This window comes from Dasypus novemcinctus, chromosome 14, assembly GCF_030445035.2.
Source record: "Dasypus novemcinctus isolate mDasNov1 chromosome 14, mDasNov1.1.hap2, whole genome shotgun sequence".
Taxonomy (NCBI): Eukaryota; Metazoa; Chordata; class Mammalia; order Cingulata; family Dasypodidae; genus Dasypus; species Dasypus novemcinctus.
In genome coordinates this window covers 101,335,168-101,343,224 of record NC_080686.1, presented here as the reverse complement: position 1 = coordinate 101,343,224, position 8,057 = coordinate 101,335,168, and the positions used below count along the sequence as shown (strand labels likewise).

General features: G+C 36.8%; 1 pseudogene; it reads right to left on the bottom strand.

Annotated features, from left to right (window-relative positions):
- Positions 1-481: 481 nt before the first annotated feature.
- Positions 482-1,380, bottom strand: LOC101430385 (large ribosomal subunit protein uL18 pseudogene; annotated as a pseudogene).
- Between the last annotated feature and the right edge of the window lie 6,677 nt (positions 1,381-8,057).

Here is an 8,057-nt window from a genome sequence, read left to right as displayed (position 1 = left end):
TCCTTCCCATTGAACCTCTTGCTCTTTAATATTTACCTTTGAGGAGAGAGTTAAAATTATATTGGAGATGGCAGCTCCCGTCCTTTAGTCATATACATTAGCACCAGTGCAGAATCTCTCCTGGTCCAATTTTTGAAGTGCTATTTTTTTCCCTTGCTCCATGGAGAATAAGCCAGGTCTCAGCATCCTGGCAAGATGCTGGAAGAGGAAAAGGACAAACGCCTGGACATCTAGGTTCTCATCTCATCTTTACTTCTGACATTCCAAAATGGATTAGAGAAGACATTTGCCACTCTGGACCTCTGGTTTGCTTAACATAGGGCTTGACATTTAATTAATAATATTAATACAATTTTATGATTTTTAGCACTTGTAAGTGGTATTTTCAGTCTCTTCAAGGATGGTATGCATTAAGTCTATCTACTTAAGCTTTCTTTTTTTTAAGAATGTTGATTAGTATGTTGTCTTATCAGAAAAATCTTCATAGAAAATTGTGTTTTCTTTCATTCTCAGCAGCCTGTTCCTGAGCTCTGAGGACTCTTGCCTTCCTCTGAGCTACTCAGTCTTTCTTTTGGGCAAGAAGCATTTTGGGATGTTTTCACCTCTTCTTTTTAACTTCTTTCTTAGGCTTTTCTCATAGACTGGATTCTTTTATCTAGTAACATGGGCTTTCTTGTACATCTCCTCCATCATATATGGAGTTACTTTGTTCTTTATGTATTGAGAGAACTATTTCTTGTAAGCATCTTCATTTTCTTCCATTAGGTAATGCATATAATCTGCAACATTCTTACCTGTGATGTGCTTCTGATGCATTTCTGCATTGAGTTCCTTGCTTTCTGAGTTATAACCAGGGAAATATATGGTATGGTGCAATAGACAATCCTCCATCCACAGGTCCATTCAAAGCCCTCAAAACTTTATTTCCAGTGGTAGTTCTGGCAAACCCTACCTCCAGATAGTAGGTGAAGGGGCGAGTGTGACCATCACTACTGTCCACCTTGGGTTCATCTTCGGTTACCTGCACTTGGCCTTCATAGATCTTGTCCATGCCAAACCTTTGAGAAGGCTGTGGCCCAGCAACAGGCAGTACAACATGCTGCAGCATAATTTGTCAGGCCAACCTTCACACCATGTTCATGAGCATAAGCAGCGCAGACTCTTGCATCCCCTTCTATATGGGCATAAGCAATCTCACAAATGATACCTCTGTTGGTTACACAAATATCATCCTGTATTTGGTTGTGCCATACTAATTTCTATCCTGTATTACCAAGCATTTCTGAGCATAGTAATCAGTTTTACCCTCTCATTTTCTTCTAAATTTCACTTGGTATCTCTTAAATTGGCCTTATTCTTGACAACTTCAGCAAACCCCATCTCGTGGAGTAGAGACCAGCATCCACCACTCGCTACACACCGACAGGCCCAGGAGCAATATGGGGGTCTTAAGATTTTTGTAAGCAAAGACAATGGCATATAAATGTGGATGACATCAGTTTAAAACACATTCACCCTCCAACACATACCAGATATTTTAGGCATGCTGCTTTTTGTGACTTCTGTAGAGCTAGGCAAAGAGAATACATCCAGTAAATAATTGTTCCGTCAAACACAAGCATGAGTACCAACTATCCAGGAGGAGGCCCTCTTCTTGGTTCTTTTTTTTCTTAACAAATCGATTTTATTGATACCTATTTATAAAGCATACAATTTATCCAAAGTATACAATCAATGGTACTTGGTATAATCACTTAGTTGTGTGTTCATCACTTCAATCATTATTAAAGCATTTTCACTATTTCAGCAATAATAATAATAAACAAAAAACAGACAAAGAAACAAACAAAAACCTCCTCATAGCTCAATCTCTCTGTTTCCCCTTCTATACAGAGCTGCTATTTCTGGCTATTCTTGCACAATTGTTGTTTATTAAGCCATTTTATCGAGATATATTCACATACCATATGATTTATCCAAAGTATAATCAATGGCTTTTGTTTTTAGCTGTTCAAAAGTCCTTTAATGTGAAACTGTAAAATAGAAAAATAGATTGAAAGAAATTACAAATTTTAAATAAGAGTGAAAGGTCAAGTTAGAGTTAATATACTCAATTATCAAAAATAGCACAGCAACAAACATTTATAAATGTAAATAATAATTCAAATATAATAGAAATTAATTATAACATAATTCTAATTTTTATATTACAGCTCTAACTACTGAATATAAGCTTTAAGAATGAAATAAATTATTGGGTTAGTTATTTAATTTCCATTTAGGCCATAATTCTATCTAGATAATCAAATTCCTATTTGGAATCCTTCATATCTTATTGGAATGAATTACAGCAGATAACAATTTGACAACTCATAATTTTATGAGGCAGAAAAACTCAAAATCTTGTTTAGCAGTAGTCATGCTAAATCATTATTGATCCAGATAGATTATTTTAATTAAAGAGTATGAATAAGAAAGGGGTAAGGAAAAACAAAGCATCCAAAAATATATCTCTTCTTGAGCCTTCCTCAATTAAAAGCAAATGTATGAAAAAAAATAAACATTTTTTCAAGCAAATGTTTATTCAGTATGAAAAAAATTACAGAATACTGATCACAGGAACAATGTGCCAGGTACACTGAGTAGTTTTTCTTCATACACTATAATGCTGTTATTTTATATTTATCTGGTCTACTCCAGTTTTTTGTTTGTTTGTTTGGTTGGTTATTATTTGATGGAATAACTCTTTCCAACCTTTCACTTTTAACCTGGTTGTGTCCTTACTTCTGAGGTGAGTCTCTTGGTGATAACATATAGACAGCTCATATTTTTTTATTCATTCTGTCAGTCTATGTCTTTTGATTGCAGAATTCAATCCATTAACATTCGGTGTTAGTACTGTAAAGGCATTATTTACTTCATCCATTTTGTCCTTTGACTCTCTATTGTCATGTGGTTCTATTGTTTGTCTTATTATCCTTTAGTTTATCCTTCCTAATAATCTTCATTTCTAAACTCTTCTCCAAATCTTTCACCCTTATTTTTTCCTTTCAAGCTGCAGCACCATCTTTAGTATTTCTTACAAAGCTGGTCTTTTGGTGAAATATACTATCAGTTTTTTTTTTCTTTTTTGTCTGTGAAGACTTTGAATTCACCCTCATTTCTGAAGGACAGCTTCAAAAGCTACTCTTTCAGTACCTTAAAAACGTCATACCATGTTCTCGCCTCCATTGTTTCTGATGAGAGGTTGGCAGTTAATCTTATCGAGTTTCCCTTGTATGTGATGTTTTTCTTTTCTTTTGCTGCTTTCAGAATCTTCTCTTTATCTCTGCTATTTGTCATCCTGAATAGGTGTCTTTGGGTAAGTTTATTCAGATTTAATCTGTTTGGGGTGTGTTGTCTTTCCTGGATATTGATATTCGTGTCCTTCATAAAGGTTGGGAAGTTTTCAGTCATTATTTCCTCACATCTTCTTTCTGTCTCTTTTCCATTCCTTCTCATTCTTAGATACCAATAATGTGAGTGTTTGTGCATTTTGCATTACCATTCAATTCCCTGAGACTCCACTCCATTTTTTCCATTCTTTTCTCTTTCTGTTCTCCTGTCTTTTCTTGTTCAGATGTTCTGTCTTCAAAATCACTAATTCCATCTTCAAGCAATTCAAATCTGCTGTTATGTGTCTCTAATTTATTTTTTAATATTTATCGATGTATATCACTCATACATAAACATACATAAACAATAGGTGTATAGTAATAGTTGTGAACTTACAAAACAAACATATAGCATCATACAGGACTCTCGTACCTCATCCTACCACCAATATCTTGCATTGTTGTTAAACATTTTTAACTAATGATTAAAGAGCATTGTCAAAATATTATTACTAACCAAAGTATTTTCCCCAACCTACCCTATTATTATTAATTTTATATCATTCATATATGAATATACATAAACAATAAGTGTATAGTAAAAATTGTCAACTACATAGCAAACGTGCATAACATCATACAGGGGTCCCATACATCAACCCTCCATCACACCTTGCACTGTCATTAGATATTTGTTACAAATTATGAAAGAATATTGTCAAAATCTTACAACTAATTATAGTCCTTATCTTATATTTGGTGTATTTTTCCCCCAACCCACCCTATTATTATTTTTAAAATATATTTTTATGGCATGAGTTGTAAACTTGTAAAACAATCATGCACATGTGCAGAATTCCCAAACAACACTCCTCTATCAACACACCACACTGTGGTGGAAACTTTGTTAGACATAAGATAATATCATCTGATTTTTACCATGTCCAGAGTGTACATTTGGCACACATTTCCATACTACCCCATTATCAACACAGTACGTCTTTGCATTGATGTAAGAATATTATATTATTACTGCTAACCACAGTCCATAGGTCACTCCAGTTGTATTTTTCCCATGCTTCTCTACATTCCCACCATCCTGCAATAGTGATATTTGCTCTAGCTAACATGGGACACTCTTGCATCTGTACCATCAACCAAAATTCTCATCCACGTATTGGTTTTTTGTGCTATTCAATTCCTAGATTATTCTCTAGCATTCTATCAATTGGCATTTACATACCTAGACTACCATTTGTAGCCACATCCCCATTTATAAACTAGCTGTTACTCACTGTGTGTTACTATCCACTCTATACATTTCCATGTTTTTACATTAAAGCTAATAAAAACTTCTACATATGTTAAACACCAGTAGTCCATCTAAGCCCCCCTCTTATCTCCTTTAAGAATCCACTATTAACACCAAGTCTTGAACATATTTTCCTACAATTTCTTCTAGAAGTTTTATGGTTCTTGCTTTTATTTTTAGGTGTTTGATCCATTTTGAGTTAATTTTTGAATAAGGTGTGAGACAGGGGGCCTCTTTCCTTCTTTTGGCTAGGGATATCCAGTTCTTTCAGCACCATTTGTTCAATGGACTGTTCTGCCCAAGCTGTGTGGGTTTGACAGGCTAGACAAAAATCACATGTGAGGATCTGTTTACGAACCCATCAATGTGGTTCCATTGGTCTTTGTGTTTGTCTTTATCCCAGTACCATGCTGTTTTTACCATGATAGCTAAGTAATATTATTTAAAGTCTGGAGACGAGAGTTTGCTTTTCCTTTTTAAGATGTTTTGGGCTTTTCAAGACCCCTTACCCTTCCAAATAAATTTGATGATCTTATTTTCAATTCTTTTTTTTAAATGTTGGTGGAATTTTTATCAGACTGCATTGACTCAATACATCAACTTTAGTAGAATTGACATCTTGATATTTAGTCTTCCAGTCCATGAACATGGCATGTTCTTCCAGTTATTTAGGCCTTCTAAATTTCTTTTAACATTGAGTTGCAGTTTTCTCCAAGTGCTTTAATTCATTGGTTAAGGTTATTCCTGACTATGTAAGTTTTATCTGTCATATCTTATTTTCACCACCCTTCTGATACTTTCATTTACTTTTATTGATATAATCTTCATTTCTAGACTCTCTTCCAGACCTCTCTCTCCTGTCTTTTCTTTTCAGGCTCTAGTACACCCTTTAGAATTTCCTGAAAATCTGGTCTCTTGGTTAGAAATTCTCTCAGTTTCTGTTTATCTGTAAGTATTCTAAACTTGCCCTAACTTTTGAAAGAAAATCTTGCTGGATATAAAATTCTTGGCTGGAAGTTTTTCTTTTGTAGTATCTTAAATATATCAGACTACTGTCTTCTTGCCTCCATGATTTCTGGTGAGAAATCAGTACTTAATCTTATTGGGTATCCCTTACATGTTATGCATTGCTTTTTCTTGCTGTCTCAGAATTCTCTCTTTGTCTTTGGCATTTGACATTCTGATTAGTATGTGTCTCAGAGTTGGTCTATTCAGATTTTTTTTGGATGGGGGTACATTGTAATTCTTGGACATGGCTATCTATGCCCTTCAATAGAGTTGGGAAATTTTCTACCATTATTTCTTTAAATAGACCTTCTGCCCCTTTTCCCTTCTCTTCTCCTTCTGGGACACCCATGACATGTATTTTTGCATGTCTTTTGCTGTCAATTAGTTCCTTGAGAATTTGTTCAATTTTTTCCATTCTTTTCCTCATCATGTTCAAAGACCATTTCTTCAAGCTCACCAATCCTTTGTTCTACCTCCTCAAATCTGCTATTATGATTCTAATGTTTTTTTTTAAATTTCATTTATTGTGCCTTTCATTCCCATAGGATCTCTTTTTTCTCTGTATGCATTCAAATTCTTTGTGCTCATCCAATGTCTTCTTAATATTCTTAATTGCTTTAGCCATCTCATTGAATTTATTAAGGAAATTTGTTTGAACATCTATGATTAGTTGTCTCAACTCTTTTATGTCATCTGGAGGCTTACCTTGTTCCATTAACTGGGCCATATCTTCCAGTTTCTTGGTGTGGATTGTAATTTTTTGTTGGTGTCTTGGCATCTGGCTTACTAGAGTATTTATTGTGGGTGCAGGTTTTCTCTTTAGTTTAGGGCTTCCTGCCCTTTCTTCTTGCTGGTTGTGCAGTAGGAGCCAAGGATGTAATTAGTGCTATAAGCTGTGGAGGTTCAAGCTGGCCTCATTTTTCCAGGGATGCATGAAGCTTCTCCCAACTTTCTCCTTTGCCAGGGGTAGGGACAGAGTCACAGCTATGTAGAATAAGTCAAGTCATGAAGGCCTAGACTGTAGTTTCCCAGAGAAAGGGATGTAGCTTCACACCCGTTTCTTCCCTGCTTAGGCAGGGATGGAGGTGCAGGTGTGTGCAGCAATCTATTCCACACAGGTCCAAAATGACCACAGTTTTCCCATATCCTTCTGATTATTCAGTCTGTGTCTGACAAATATACCCACAGTTACCTGGATAGGTTGGTGCAGGGCCCGCTAGCCTCCTCCCTGCCAGAGGTGAGGCTGAAGCCTAAGCTAGAGCTACAGGCTGATCTAGATAAAAGAAACCGGTTCCTACCATCAGAGTGATTTTTGGTCAGCCTGGCTTCCCCTCATGCTAGAGGTGGAAACAAAATGGTGGCTACTGGCCTCTTTCAGACTAAGACAGGTTCAAACTTCAGCTGATCTTAGGGTTATACTTTAGCCAGCTGAATTTACCAATCAGTAGCTGAAATCGGTGGCCAACCATCTCCTCCTCCCCTTTTTTGGGAAATGGAGCTTCCAATTCCAGCCACAGAAGAGCTCCTTGGGTGGTCTGCACTGCCAAAGCAGGATGATCACTGCCCTCCCTGACTTGGCTAGTAATTTCCTGGAAAGGCTGGCGCAGGATCTCCCAGCTTCCTCCTTGCTGGAGGTAGGGTTGGGGCCTAGGTTAGAGCTGCAATCTGATCTGGTGGAAAGAAGTCATTCCCATGAACACTGTGACTTTCAATCCACCCTGCTTCCCCTCATGCTAGACGTAGTGTTAAGATGGTGGACACCAGCCTCTTTCTGTCTTGGATATATTCAAACTTTAGCTCTTCTTAGGATTATACTTTAGCACATCAAATTTACTCATCAGTGACTGAACTTGCTGCCCAACCATCTCTTCCTTCCCTGTTTTTGGGAAGTGGAGCTTTCAATTTCAGCCACAGAACAGCTCCTGAGGTGGCTTGTGCCTCTAGTGGATGATGGGCACTGACCTACATGGTGTGGAGCACTCTACTTACAAATCTTCTCTGCAGATGGGCAGTCTCCTTCCATTCCTTGCAGGATGTTGCAGGAAGCTCTTCTGGTCTCCTGGAGTCCCCTGACTGGTTCTCCAGAGAGCTCTAGGAGTTTACTAACTGCCCTGTAGCAGAAGCTGACTCTAGGAGCTCCTTACTCCACCACCATCTTGCTGCTTGACCCCTTCTAATGTATTTTTAATATCATCCATCATTTGTTTCATTCCCGTTAAGGTCTGTTACTTTTCTTTGCAGGCATTCTAATTGTTATTTATACTCTCCCAGTGTCTTCTTACTATCCCTTATTTCTTTAGTTATATATTTTTAAAATTATTTGAAATGATTTAGGAGAGTTGTGTGATTATCACTGATTATTG